At 35.5% G+C, this 16,579-nt stretch overlaps 1 protein-coding gene across 3 annotated transcripts in view; it reads right to left on the bottom strand.

Annotated features, from left to right (window-relative positions):
• Window positions 1–16,579, bottom strand: part of plekhg3 (pleckstrin homology and RhoGEF domain containing G3) — a 62,673-nt gene that overhangs the window by 32,113 nt on the left and 13,981 nt on the right. The window lies entirely within an intron of this gene.

The raw sequence follows: 16,579 nt of genomic DNA, 5'->3' as shown, positions 1-16,579 counted from the left end.
AATTTTGTGTGTAATTCTCCATTCATGCGACGCGAAAGAGTATTCGTGTGTGAGACACGATTTCTGTGTGTGTATGAAAATTATTCGTCAACGAAATTAACACTGGAAACACGCAGCGTTACTCTATGTGTTGACGTCATTTGAACTGAAACAGGAAGACAGGGCGGGACATATCAAGCAGCCCCTTTTTAAAATAGCCAATAGCGTTCGTTTATATCACAGCTTGTGCTAGAGCCGTTGAGCTCCGTAAAGCCGCATTTGACAGGGTATGCCAGCCACAATCTCGACCATATTGCTATAAAATATATAATTCTGTGTAGAATTCAAATAGCTCCGATACATTTTGTGGTCTGCGCCGACTTGCGCATGTGATCCGCTCCGTGCTATCGTGTCTCTGGACCAGAGCAGTGTGTGCAGTGCGGTGGTTAGTATGACACAGCGCAAAACCAGACTTCATTTTTTCCTCAATGGAAAGCATATTTACACTGTTTGAATCGTTCCCTGTCCCCTATATAGTGCACTACGTGCCATTCGCTGTACAGAAAATACTAATTCGGCGAACAAGTGACCAATTTCAGCAGCGTCTATTTTATAGTGTAGGGGGCGCGCGTTTTGGATTCTAGAGAGCATTTGATTGGACAGAAAGTTTGATGAGAAGCTGAAGTACGATGTGACGTCAAAAAAAATCGTTGAGCCGTTTTGGCGGAAGTGACGAACTGCAAGCTTTGAATGCTTATATCTTCTAAATGCGAATTTTGTCACTGTTTTGGAGCACACTGCCTTATAGATAACCTTAAGACTAACATATTGATACTAACACCCAAAAAACTTTAATTTTGATTTCATGGGGACTTTAAGTTATAGTTGTATTGTTGGGAACACGCTTGTCCCAGAGCTATCTGGTTGTTATTGGAACATGCTTGTTCTAAAAGCTGTAGTCGTATTGGGAACATGTTTGTTCTTAAGCTATCTAGTCGTGTTGTGAATATGCTTGTTCTTAAGCTACCTGGTCATTCTTAAGTTATAGCTGTATTGTTGGGAACCTGCTCGTTTCAGAGCAATCCGGTCGTTATTCGGATCATGCTTGTTCTTAAAGCTGTAGTTGAATTGGAGACATGTTTTTTTAAGTCCATCTGGTGTTATTGAGAACATGTTGCTAAAGCTTTTAAGGTATTGGCATCATACTCATTAGGTCATCTGTTAAAGGCAACATGATTGTTGCTACAGGTTTTGCGGGTTTTGGCAACATATTTGTTTTGGTCATTGGTTAAGGGCAACATGCTTGTTGCTTAAGGCTTTGAGATTTTGCTATCAGTTTGTGTTGGGGGATGTCAGCATATGGTTTTGTTTTGGGGGGTTATCGCTGCTCTCCCTGCTCTCATCCATGCTAGGCTGCATGGATCCACAGGGAGTTCTTGCCCAGAACAGAACCATACTGTCAATCCAAACTGTATGCTAATTGTCAATCATCTCTGAGGATAGTGGTCCTGACAGAAATCAAGCGTAGCGTTAGTTCTGGCAGGTCACTTTAGTCAAGCTCGCATCACCTGCCTCTCAGCTGATCCCCATCTACCTATAGGAATACGACACCTATCTAAGCATTCATATATATGGTCCCTCAGTATTATCAGCAGTTTTCGCATTGCTTAATAGCTAATTACCCTCCTCCATCCCCAATTCCTCCTCTGTCAGTCAGGATTCAGCTTTCTGATTCTCCTTGAATCAGACTAATTCTAAAATGTGCACATAAAATTATTGAACTTTAATGATATCTAAAATACATTTATGTTGATTCTGTTCTGTTTACCCTGGGGGGGGGGGTTATTGCTGCTCTCCCTGCTCTCATCCATTCTAGGCCAGAACAGAACAATACCGCCAATCCAAACTGTGTGCTAATTGTCAAAAGCTTTGAATGCTTATATCTTCTAAATGCGAATTTTGTCACTGTTTTGGAGCACACTGCCTTATAGATAACCTTAAGACTAACATATTGATACTAACACCCAAAAAACTTTAATTTTGATTTCATGGGGACTTTAAGTTATAGTTGTATTGTTGGGAACACGCTTGTCCCAGAGCTATCTGGTTGTTATTGGAACATGCTTGTTCTAAAAGCTGTAGTCGTATTGGGAACATGTTTGTTCTTAAGCTATCTAGTCGTGTTGTGAATATGCTTGTTCTTAAGCTACCTGGTCATTCTTAAGTTATAGCTGTATTGTTGGGAACCTGCTCGTTTCAGAGCAATCCGGTCGTTATTCGGATCATGCTTGTTCTTAAAGCTGTAGTTGAATTGGAGACATGTTTTTTTAAGTCCATCTGGTGTTATTGAGAACATGTTGCTAAAGCTTTTAAGGTATTGGCATCATACTCATTAGGTCATCTGTTAAAGGCAACATGATTGTTGCTACAGGTTTTGCGGGTTTTGGCAACATATTTGTTTTGGTCATTGGTTAAGGGCAACATGCTTGTTGCTTAAGGCTTTGAGATTTTGCTATCAGTTTGTGTTGGGGGATGTCAGCAAATGGTTTTGTTTTGGGGGGTTATCGCTGCTCTCCCTGCTCTCATCCATGCTAGGCTGCATGGATCCACAGGGAGTTCTTGCCCAGAACAGAACCATACTGTCAATCCAAACTGTATGCTAATTGTCAATCATCTCTGAGGATAGTGGTCCTGACAGAAATGGACTATTTCACACTATGTTTGTGTGTGACACAAATTTTATGATTAAGTTTCACATCACTGGAACTCCAGTGGAATCAATTGTTAGTCAAATCTTCTGTTAGCTAACGATATCTGCAATACATTTATGTTAGTTCTGTTCCCCCTGGGGGGGGGGTTATTGCTGCTCTCCCTGCTCTCATCCATTCTAGGCCAGAACAGAACAATACCGCCAATCCAAACTGTGTGCTAATTGTCAATCATCTTTGACGATAGTGGTCCTGACAGAAATTGACTATTTCACACTATGTTTGTGTGTGACACAAATTTTATGATTAAGTTTCACGTCACTGGAACTCCAGTGGAATCAATTGTTAGTCAAATCTTCTGTTAGCTTCACATAAGGGGCATAATTTGTGTGGCATGCAGAGTTGGTGTCTATAAGGCAGCAGACAGCAAAGCAGATGTTTTCTCTGTCATGAGTGGTTAACAGAGTCTGGGTCAGCTCACTGGCATGATTTAAACATTTGGAGTAAGACCATATTACATAACTGCAATATGATTTAAATCGTCCGACTGGATAGCTTAAAGTCCTTTTACAGTGTGGGAGCCATATCTGGTTGAAGTTCACACACAGACTCTCATGCTCGTCACCATATTGATTTGGTTTTCAGAATGACTGGCTGCAGGTTACATCACATTATGAGTTATAGACCGTCTGCATCCCTGGCTGGTGATGCAGATTCAAGGACTCGAAGCTTGAGGCCAAAGGATTTAAGTTAAGCGATCAAGAATGACAATTTGATTAACATCATCAAGACTGATCTCAGCTTGGATGAAGCAGCATCATCTCCAGCTCAACCTTGCTAAGACGAAGCTCCCTGTAATCCCTGCAAACCTGTCAGTTGAGCACAACATCCACTGTTCAACTGGGGTCAACAACACCAACACTAACCAGGACAGCAAGGAAGCAGGGGGTAATGTTTGATGACCAATTGAGCTTTACCATCCACATATCAACAACATTTCCAGATCGTGTAGATTTGTGCTGTACAAAATCAGGAATAGACCACTGCAATGCTCTACTGGCCGGCCTTTCTAAAATGAAGGTTTTGAAGATGAAACCTACCTAACAACCCCTGCTAAATTCATTAATGTAATGTAAATATAAATTAAATAATCCTACAGAGTTTACTCTCAAAGTTAAGAACATACTAGAACAAACATTTGAAGCCATTATGGTTCCAAAGTCTTAGATAAATCCTATACTTTCAAGTTTTTGAAGAGAATACTTTAAGAGATCTTGAAAATTCTGAAGACTTTTAAAAGCAGTGTCCTTCGACCATTTTCTTGGAAGTTAGAAACTTCAACTGTTTCAAAACCTTCTTCTTAATGACAAGAAAAGACTTTAGACTCACCAAACCACCGTGATAACCTGAGATTAAAGCCAGTGAACCAGCATCTCTCCTCCCAAATACTCCTAAGGGTAGAAATTTCCACATGTGGTTGGAAAACCATTCTTCAAGAGTTGTACTTGTTATCGCTGGTGCTGACTTGCCTCCAACTCACTGGGTTTCTTTCTGATGTTTTTATACTGTATACTCTTTTCTAGTTTCACACAGGCTTTCCCCAAAATGGGTTCAAAGTCATTCAAAGTCAACTGTTACTCACCAACTCATATGAACAAACAGAGCACACCTCTTTTCCTAAGGAGGAAGGGCCTAGTAGCTGTGCTTGGCTGTACTCATAAAGGGTTGAGAAACTGATAAAAGTTTGTAACTCAGTAAGACTGAAGGAATGCAAAGAGAGCAGTGCATAACTCTTCCTTTACAGTACATTTCTCAAGAACAAGAATAGCTAGCTGGACTCAAAGAATCCAGTACAACTCGATGATGTGAACCCACTCATTCTTAAGTAACGCTGTCTATGTAATTTAGAGCTGTATATTCCCATAATTACTCACAGGTTGCCATGAATTTACAGACTTGCAATAATGCAATAAAAATTCAAGTTTACTAGAATGATTTACAATGTTTTAGTTAAATCAACACTCATAAAATAATTCTGTATGTGAAGAATTAGGCGACTCACATGATGTACCTGTATCTGCTCTAAGCTCCATTTGGGTTGTCTGTCCCTCCCCTGAAAAAAACCCCAGACCAGCCACGGCCAATTACGAGTTTTTAAAAGGAGTGGCCACAGTTGGGGCAAGATAGTCAGAGAGTAAAAAAGTTAAAAGTTACAGCACAAGATACTCCGCTTTTGCTTGGGTCATGTCAAAAAAAGGAGGCAAATTATTTTTGAAAGTCCTTCTAAAAATGGATGCAGGTTCAATCTCCAGTACAATAAATATAATACAACAACCAAAGTACTTTTTCACAGATTCTCTCTTTACCCCACAGTTCAACTAAATATGATAACAGAATAACATTTGAGCTCACAAAAACAAAAGTAAAAAAAAAACAAAAATAGCCTAACATTTAAAAAAAAATCTTAAGCTTACTAAAGACAAATAAACAGAAAAACAAACCAATAGGACAAATAAATTCTGTATAACAGACATAAAAAATAGACCTAACAGAGATCTTCTTCTTATTTATCTAATAAGAAATACTACACAAAAAAAAGTTATAAAATGTTTTAAAAATAGACATTTATGCTTACCAAAGTAAACCACACCACTGTGTGTAAAATCAACCTACAAACAGTTTACTTACACAGTAGCTGCTTCTGCATATTACGTTAGATAGGAGAAAGTATTTTAATATAAAAAGAAACATAAAACATTTTAATTAAGCTTCTGTCTTCCACAGTCAAATTACAATTACCAAAATGTAACTGTATGCCCTGGAATTCTGCATGTAGAATACACACATAAAGTTCACCTGTTCCGAGTTAAAAGCAAGCTTTCCACTCTAACCTTTCTCTGAAGCCAGCGGGGTAAAAGATAAACGTCACTGATGCCCTATTACTAGCTTTGAACTGGCTAGCTTTCCCTAGGGGCATAAATGGCATGAGGACATTGTGTGGGTGGGGTTAAATGGTCACTGTCATGCCACAAAAGGTCTTGGCAAGCCCTGTCCAAAAATCTCTAAACAAGGGTGCCAACAGTACCGGTGCTTAGGGACCAAGTCAAAATATAATAACAATAATAATAAAATGACAGTCTTTCTAAAATATGGGTAGTACATACAGTGAATAAATTTCCACAAAAAAGCTGATATAGGCCTATTATATTGCTTGTGCATCAAGATAATTTACTTTATGAATTGACTGGATTTAACACTCATTTTTGAGCATGTTATACATAAATGCAATCAGTCAAAACACAAAACATGTTTCAAGGACTTCTGAATATACAGAAGAAATTTACGATTAAATTCCAAAATACATTTAATATAAAAGTGTTTGGGGTGGATAGCAAAATTTGCATATTAAGATTAGCACTTTAAACATTTCTGAATGTTTTTAAGTGTACTTTTAGCTTTTATTGACATAGTATTAGATATATTATTGATATAGAGATTATAGCTTCCACAGATCCGAAAAAGGGCCAGCAAAGGCACTGATGATAGTCTTGCAGCAGTAGGTATATTATTAGTCAGGAATGTTAGTCAAAATATGGCATTATGATGCTTGCACAGTCCACAAACCTGTGTACAAAGAGATCAGATGGCACAATTCTAGATCAAAATAATGTAAAAAGACTGAAAATGATAGACAAAGGGTTGAACCTGTGAGTTATTGTTTCACATTATTTGTTTATGCATTTATATGTATTATATATTGTATAATGTTTAGTGTTTTCCCCTAATAAGATAATGAGGTGAGGTGTTTTAGTCAGGCAGTGATGAGGTAGGGGTGTGGCCTATGGGGAAAGGAACACAGTTTTGAACCGTGTTTTGGAGAGGGGTTAATCTCCGTTTTCATATTTGATGTTGTATGATTGTTATTCCAATAAATAATGAAGTGAACGGAACACGCGTCAACTGTAATTCCCCGCACAAGGAAGGTCATTACACAGGTTTTCCCTGGGTTAATGTTTTATCTGAGACTGTATGGCTGAAGAGTTAAGAGTATTTCATCGGACATTTCTTGGAACAAAGGGAAACATATCGGCAGTTAGTCTGTGATACCAACCAGAACCAAATTCCTTACAGCAATGTCCCAAATTTTTTAAGTGTGAAAGGAGCCACTGTAGCCTACACTAAAAATAACACAAGGGGCTAAACACTTCTATAACAGGACTCAACTGAAGACGCTTTATAATCATAATCCTGATTTAAAACTACATATGGCAGCTAAATTCTAGAAAGACAACAACAAAACTTTGTTTGGATCTTAGTGTAAATTACAATGGGTCAAGATATCCAAATACAGCTTGAACTTTTGATTATGAACAGAATAAGCAGAATTTAGTTTGGTCCACAACTTATTCTGGCCCGAGAAATCAATTTCAAGTGAGATTTACCGTCATTCTGCTATACTCTATGTGGAAACATAGAAAGGAAATAAATGTTGTGCCTCACAGGACCACCGTGCTACATATTTAAACCTATATGAAATATCCACTTAAACAGGAAAATGCTAAAAAGTGTAGATGATTAGTCTTTAAATGTAACTGAAGCAGTATGACACAACAACACTGCTTTGTGTTATTTTTGCAAGAGACAGGAATGTGCAAGTCTATAGTGGAAGTTCACCATCGGAAGGGAAGGCGGGATATGATCATTGCTGATAATTTGACTGATGTATATACAGCAAATTTGTCTGCCTATGATTCATAACAGCAAACCCGGATAAAACAATGTGACAGTAACAAAAACAGCTCATGGAACTCACTGGCAAACGCTGATCAAGCCAAACTTGACAAAAACGTTCCAAACGCTCCAAGTGGAGAGCACAAAAACATAAAAACATGTGCAACAAGATATTCCTGTTATTGTAATGGATATTGGAAAAGGAATTCTAAAACTGTGAATTCAATACAAATAATGCGACAGAGAAAAAGCTGTTTTCTTCCCAACTCTCTTCTGTGATTGACAGAGTAAGTTTAAATATTGTCATGGACTGTATCTGTACTCACCTAATTATTAGCCTCTATGTGTGCCAGAACAAATAAATTGTTATATTAATGATGCATTAAATTACCACATGCAATTCTACCCAGTTAATTAGTGCAATTAGTGAAAATAACCTACAAAGTTATGCTTTTCACACAAGTTATTCTGACATTCATTAATGTCACTTATGATTATATTGATTACTATTTTATGGCTAATGATACAAAAAAAAATCATAAAAATGAACAATGACTAATATAGTCTGGATACATTGAGCATTCCAAAGAAATAAATGCAATTAAAACTCTGGCCTCACATCTACTCACCTTACATGATATTTAATAATGTGTCCAGTATGTGTATCAATGTCGTTATAAACTGTGAATGCTCCGCATGCCCAATTTGAGAATATCTGAAAAAAATTACTGTGGGAATTTTCTCAATAATATTAACATAATATAACTTTCCTTGTCGTCAAATTATTCCATCATCAAACTGTAGTTTTCTGTCATTTGTTCCAGTTATGAAAAGATCCACGATTTGGTGAGTGGATCCACGGTATGCACCTCAATTGCTATGAATTGTTAAGCATTGTTTGGTTGGTATGTGTCTGATTTCTGCACTAGAAAAGCTGCACCCAAATTGCTTGCCCAAGTGGAAAAACAAAGCACTGTTGCAAAATTATACTGATTATAGTGAAATCACCAACTGTGAATGTGGTTGATGCCAAACCAACTCAACTAAATCAAATCAAAAAGTAAACCATAACTGTATATCTTCATGTTTTTCTCAAACAAAACAACTTGTGAAAACCCACAGAAAACATATTCCACCACTTTTTTTTACAAACACACCTTGTTGGAACATAAAAAACAACTAATGCATTCATTGCATTAGCAGAAGGACTAAACATGAACTTCATATGTTCACAAATAGACATAAAAATGGATATACTTTTAAATCCACACCTGCCACCTATACCTGGTCTATGGCTACATTCTAAGCCGATGTGCTGCACCTTGGTTGGATTAGTTTGGTTGTTAGTGCCACTTAGACGTCTAGTGACACGTTTAAAAGTGTTCAACTCTATGGTATACATTCACTCCTGATGGTTGAATTACCTGTAAAAATCAATGTAATGAAATACAAAAAAAATGCTCAAACATTTTACTGGGTTGTTTAAATGTAAAGCATTAATTTTACTATTACTAGGGATGTGAACAAGTACTCTGAAGGGATCGATAATGTAAACAAAGATCGGTCATGATAATGGCTTTTTACAACTACAGATGAAGTCAAATATGGTAACAAAAAAATTAAGTCAACCTTGTTTTTAATCTTATGACTTTTGTTGCATTGTGTTTAATAATTTCTGGTTTTGTTTTGGAGTCTTCTATTTGTATGATTCTAGGTGTGGCATTTTCTATTTGGCTAATAAGCCAGATTGCTAATGTTTACTGGTCCACTGCACATCTTGTTATAGCTCATAGCTCTCTGCTTGTTGATGGATAGCTTGGTTAGAACTCTGCCTTGCAGTTACTCCAGTCGAACCAACATACAATCACACCAAAGCCTGTCCAAAAAAAAAGATGTTCTTAAGAACTTAGGATTTATTTTAAGAAATTTAAGAAACTTCTCTTAAGATGATTTGGTGAATCCAACCACAGTACAATAGTATGCTACTCCAAACACTGCATGATAAACAATTCAAAAATAAATAAATCTATGTCCTACACTATACATATGCATACTCCACATATAATTCATCCAAGAGTCATCATGTCCTCTAACGCAGCTTGCATAAAATGACATTCCTTACAATCTAGCCATCACCCATAATGCGTGCTACAGACCTGTCAATACGACAAGAGTAGAGCAGAAAGATACAGATACAGTATACACATCCTAACAGAGCTATTGGCAGGTGACAACAGCTAAGTACCTTAAATATAGGAAACTGCTTTGTGACTGACCCCTTCAAATAAGAGAGCTTAGGCAGCTTGTTTCCAGTCTTTACCAATGGTAGATGAGAAATCTTTCAGGGCTGCATGCATTTTTTAAATTTATTTATAAAATGCAGTCCAGAAAAAAAATGGCAACATGATTACATTTTTTTTTCTGCATCACTGCTGCACACAGACACATTGTTGCTTAATAAAGACAAAGACACCATTGTGTCCAAAGCAGAACATTACTAACTGCTCAGCGGACTTGGAATGATCTAAATGACAGAATGTTAACCCAAAGCACAGAAATGAAAATATCTTAATGAAAATACTGTGTTTATCCTGTGTTTATCTATGTTTTAGAGCTGTCAATCTAGTCCAACTAATTATTAACACACACAAACACACACAATAAAATAACACAATAAATCATTCTGAATTGTAAGCAAATGTGTTAATAAATGAATGAATCATTAATTCAACCAGTGTGTTAAATTTTTTTATATATTGAGGAACAACTGAAGTTACTAGTTGTGTCAGAAATTCACTTACATAATGCACAGCTGTGCACTGGTGTCCGAAGCCTCAAGGCCTTAAATTACGAATTACAAAGCATCATTTTTGAGCTTGTTACTGATATTTTTGAGCCTCGCAGTTACAGATATGTAGTTAGTCATCGGAGTCACTGAAACATTCACTTAACTGACTGTTGTTCAAAAACACAGCTTGGTTTTGTATTGTTTCTGCTGTGGCTTTGTTTTTGATATTTTACAAAAGCAATATATCACATAATCACACAGTCTCCTTGTTAATCCTACAGTATAACTTTTTAGCACAACTCAAAAGTGCTGATATACAACCATAAAACCCATTTGCTTGTGTAATATTAAATTAAATATCAGAACATTTTTATATATTTTTTTCAAGTTAAAATAGTTATGTATTATTTTATTTTTCCAAAATATCATCAATTTGATATAATAATACACAATTAAATCATAATTTGGGTGATTTGCACCACATAACGTTTTACATCCAGAACTAACATTGCCTTGTCATACATAGGTCAAATTATATATTTAAAACTATTTATTTGGGATTTTTTTTTCTGTTGAATTTTATCTTGTCCCGAAAAAAGTGGCACCTATCTGGAAGACAAAACTTTAAAACATGTACTTATGTAAATCTATAATAAAGTGATAAATAATGACAGTATTTTGTTTAGTAAAAGTTTCATCTAACTATGATTCTAAAAAAACAGCTTGAGCTGTGGGCTTTCTTCTTTGGCCAGGAGAAAATATTCAACTTGTGTGCATTAAAAAAATCTAACTTCAGTGGTTTCTGAAATATTTGAGATTTAGAACAATCCCCAATAATGAAATGAATAATATTTTTAAGTCTAATAAAACGTATTTAATCCAAAACTAAAGATTGATTTAGCACACGCAGCAATATGTTCATGTACCGTCAGTTACAGTTTGTTAAACAGTCTAATCTAACTAACTAAAATAAATCAAAAAGATTTTTACACACCTTCATGTAGAGCTTTTATCTTTCTAATTGATGGTTTCCAAGACACCCAGGTGCACACAACTCGACGGGTGGAAAATCCTGCTTAACGTATTTAGGGGTGTCTACAGACAAACACCATCTCCTGCCACAAAGTTAACAAATCACATGACAAAAAATCCACCTTACAATGTTCACTGCCTGGTCTCCTTCACATCTCAAATGTAGAATAGTCGTAGAGTTAAAAATCTATTCAATTATTAAGAGTTTAGAGGCAGTAGTACTGTCCCACCCCCTATCAGAACTGACAACAACACATCACTCGCGGCTCAGCTGTGCAGAAATGACAGCTACAGCACACACACACACACACACACACACACACACACACAACACACTCACACAGCCACTGCAATGCATAACAACAGCACCGAGAGACAACTTACAGCTCACCTGAGAACTCATTAAGACACAATTTAACCGTGTTTCAGAGAACATAACATGATAATGAACTGTACTGTGTTGTGTAACACATGCTGTGTGTTTGTGTGAGGACCTCTCATGAAAAAAAGTGGTGGTTGCTTTAGAAGGGCACATAAACAAAAACTAGAAAGTGACATAAATTGGAGTACATAAAGCTCACACCATGCCAACAATATCAAAGCAAACCTTTGAATAATTTAGAATCTTTATCTCTAATGCATTACAGTTAAATCAATGTTATAATTGCTCATAATTACAGTCAAATCGCACAGTGTGTGCAATTAAATTATTGGTGGAAAACTAAAATTGCCTCTGGAAAAGTTGGAACAAGTAAAAAAAATATATATATTAACGTGATTATTTTCATTTCAACTTGTGACTCAGTTATCTTCATGTGCTGGTTGATAATATATATATCTATACTGCTGTGTTTAAAAAGCATACTAAAACATACTGGCGTTACCGGTTACTGTTACACGGCTCTCTTCAAACTGTATTTCGCATTAAATCTTTGACATAATCAATCACCAAATGTTTAAATGTAAACATTTAAACATTTGTTAAAGTGGGTGGATATAATTAAATGTCCAATACTGGCAGATAAATATCCAGTAATGGCTGATTCCGATAAGGACACAATGATGTATGTCACTGGCTGTCCTCCCATGTGAAAGCTTTAGCTTTACACTAACTAGAGAAGACAGTGATTCACCTCCAGATAATCCAGTCTGTTAATCCATTTACCTGCTTTAAAAAGAGCCCGAGGCTTGTGCACTCTCTTGCACTCATGGCTCAGAACATGCACGTTTGCACAGCTCCCAATATAGGGAAACCTTTTATTGTCTATGGTCTTATCTTGTGTGTATGTCCTTGCCCTAAAATGCTCTTCATACAGTTTGGAGGGCTGTTGCTGCAGACCAAAACAGAGCCCCACAATGTCCAACGTGATCTCGTGACTATTTACTTTACGTAAAATGTGGTGACATATTGACGGCATCTAAAATGTTAATAATTATGTATGAACTTTAATCATTATTTAATCTATGAATATTTAATGGAATTAATCAGCTGATTCTATTGAGATTGTTTTCAGTCTCATTTATTAAATGCAGTCAGCTCATTTACTTAATTTGAAATTGTAACATTTCATTCTGTTTTGTGTGACGTCTGGTGCCAGCTCTTTTCAAATTTAATAGAAAAAGTCTTTAACTGAATTCTTGCGATTGCTTAACCATTACTTTGCGATATTTGTTTTGCTTGCTGTGGGATACAGCAGGTCTCTGAGAAAATATGTAAATGTGAAATACTGCATACATTTGCCATTATTCTGTTAACCATATTCATGACATTATTCTTGGTGGTTTGGTGCAGGAAGAGGGGGGAAAAGCTGTAAAAATCTAGTTTTCACTTTTTGCATATTTGTTCAGTGCTCATGCAAATAAAGTTTTGCACACACACACACACACACACACACACACACACACACACACACGCGTGTTTTACATGAATAGGCAAATGAATAATGTCCTGTCCAAATGACTAATGTCCTGTCCAAATTACAACTTGATAACACAAAACTCAGCATGGATCAATGGTTGAAGGGATGCAATTTTCCAACTTTTATCATCACTAATTCATTACAATGGAATTTGACTTCTTGGATTTGCTTTTATCAGACATGTCCCTTGCACTTTACCGCTCAAGGATGGATGTACAAAACACTTTAATCTTTCAAAACAAAATAAAACATTATAAAACCCAATAATCTTACAGTTCAATGCAGTAACATACTAAATTACTGATATAATATTTTGACTAAAGAGCCAGAAAAGAACTGGCCCCCAGGTATAGCCTTGTTTCTGGTGAATCCTGGTTTTCCTAGGTTTTTAATTTTCTCATTTCCCAAAATCAAATGGATTTATTTTTATTTTTTGCTCATTCACACGAGTGACAATTGTGTATGTGTTATCAAAAACACAATCTAAGAGAAGCACTTATGCTTCGCCAATGCCCCTGAGATATTTGGCCTGCTAAATATCTGGACCTGTCGGAGACCGGTCCAGATGTGAATACAACTGACTTGACTTGAGAGCTGCAGAGTCTTCATACAAAGAACATATTTAAGAAAAAAACTATAGAATAACAATATATTTCATTCACTGTTAATATAAATCTATAGAATCTAATAAATAAAATTCAGGTAACAACTTGCACTTAACTTGTTTGGGCAGATTTCATTCTATGTTTTGAGTAAAGACTACCTAGATTTGGCATGACGAAACTTAGTCGATTTACTTGTTACCATATTAATACTATATAGTCACTGTGTATATATATATATATATATATATATATTTTTTTTTTTTAATTCTCCATGACTTGTTGGACAATTTCAAGACAAACTTTGACAACAAGACAAACTTTGCTGTCATCCGTTCAAAACTGCTGAAAATTATACCATTTTAGGATGAGTGGTATTTATTTCTCCCCTATTGCAATACTCAACTGTCTGTTTTAGGATATTTTGAGATAAAAACAAATCTGTGGTTCTTTTATGTGTGTCACACTAAAGGACAGAAATGATTGTTAAAAAAGTATTTCTATTTAATTTTGAACATGTCAAAGGAAATAGAAAGTTTAATTTTGATACAAACAATCAAAATTAGTCTCTTAGTCAATGTTACTGAAACTCTTCTAGCACCCCGCTGCATGTGTGGCACAGCTAAATATGACTGATATTCAAACTGTATTCATTAAGATGTGAATTACATTTTTTTAACTATATGGCTACTCTTTTTAAGGCATCATTTTGATTGGATTTACTTTCTGCATCGTTCTCTTAGGATCTCCTCCCTTCTGCGTGGATCCCTGTTAATTTTCTGTCTATATTTCCATGTCCTCTTTCTTCCACTAATTTCTCTCCCTCAATTCTTTCTGTCTCAAAAACTAAGTATCACATTTTATACTTATTTTCATGACACTTTATAACAGTACAAGTTTTCTGCAAAAACATCAGAAAATAGTTTAATTCATGTAATTATTGCATTTAAGAACACTGAATGATCAAAAAATAAATAAAAAGGAGTTAAACAAATCTTATTTAATTATGTAAAATGCTTTTTAAAGAGACCTGGTGTGACATCTTTGTCCTATGGTGTGACGGTACAGGCGTCACACCGGAGGACATTTTCTGTCACACCAAAGAACGTTTCAGCCTTTTGAGTCAATTAATGACCTTGCTATTCCGAGCCAACTTGTCGTTAGCCAACCATTAGCGGTTAGCAAGACACATTTGCATAATTTTGCATGATTATGTAGCTTAACACAGTTTTCAATTAGAAAATATAATTTAAGGGTGTCGCACCAAAAGACAACAAGACATAACACTTGTAGTGGTTCCAAAAAAGTTAAATATTTGAACAATTCTGAGGCAAAAACGTACCATGTGCACGTCATGGGCTTCAGTAATATGACCATAAATTGAGTCCTTCAACTAATTAAAGTTTTCTCTGGAATTGGAAATATATGGATGAAAAAAATTATTGCCATTTACTAAAATAGACACTTGTACAATTATGCCGGAGGTATTTTTTTTATGCTTTTCTTTTTCATTTATAAAAGTTGTAAGTTACTGAACCATGCTTGGGACAGTCAAACCATAGGACAATTTTGAGATTTGGCTAAAAAAAACAAAAAAAATGTCAAATAACACTGCGTGGTTCCAAAAAAGTTAAATATTTGAACAATTCTGAGGCAAAAACGTACCATGTGCACGTCATGGGCTTCAGTAATATGACCATAAATTGAGTCCTTCAACTAATTAAAGTTTTCTCTGGAATTGGAAATATATGGATGAAAAAAATTATTGCCATTTACTAAAATAGACACTTGTACAATTATGCCGGAGGTATTTTTTTTATGCTTTTCTTTTTCATTTATAAAAGTTGTAAGTTACTGAACCATGCTTGGGACAGTCAAACCATAGGACAATTTTGAGATTTGGCTAAAAAAAACAAAAAAAATATCAAATAACACTGCAGCTTTTATAACAACAGGTCCATGTAGGACAAAGAAATGTTTAACAATTTACTGCATTTTAAATAACAACAATATTAATTATATTCATTTTCATCTCATGGGACAGTGAAAATGCCATGTCACATCAACAACCCATATATATACATGTGCATAGACTAATAAGAGCAGATGAGAAGCACATGGCGGAACATGTGAGAGACGCTCTGGATGAAAGCGCACTTTCACTCTCTGACTGCAGATTGCTAAACTGCAGAAATAATAATAATAATAATAATAATAATTCATTTAAATGCAGCCGTTACCCCGGAAACCCTGTAAACAAAGCAGCTGCACTACTTTCTGTTTCTGAATCGTGTTTAAATGATTTAAACAGCCATTCAGATTTGTGTATTTGCTATGATGTTCATCACAGCGCCAAATACTTAAATATTTAGACTTAATAGGCTATTTATTTTCAAACTTTTTTTACATTTTAATCTGGACTGCAACATGCCCTAGATATTGTTTGAAAGTGTTTTGATTCTTTATTGTTTGGTCACACTTTACATTAGGGCTTCATTAGTTAACATTAGTTAACAAACTGCCAATGAAAAATTCTTCTGAACATTCAATAATCTTAGGTATTCCAATATTTAATAACAGGTTGTTAAAATCGAAAGTTGCAACTGTGTTATTTAATGAACATCCAATTTCTCAAAGTTAATCAGTCATTTAGACAAATGTGTATGTAGTTTTGCACATCCCTATTGTGAAGTAAACAATACATAACATACAATACAAAACAATACAAATTATCAAACGTTTCTTAAGAAACACAACAATAGATACATGGTTTTTGTAGCCTGTAGTCTATAGACTTTGCAGTTTCTCAGTTGAGACGTT

This window comes from Sinocyclocheilus grahami, unplaced genomic scaffold, assembly GCF_001515645.1.
Source record: "Sinocyclocheilus grahami isolate Dianchi unplaced genomic scaffold, SAMN03320097.WGS_v1.1 scaffold1002.1, whole genome shotgun sequence".
Taxonomy (NCBI): Eukaryota; Metazoa; Chordata; class Actinopteri; order Cypriniformes; family Cyprinidae; genus Sinocyclocheilus; species Sinocyclocheilus grahami.
This window is presented reverse-complemented; position numbering and strand designations above follow the sequence as displayed.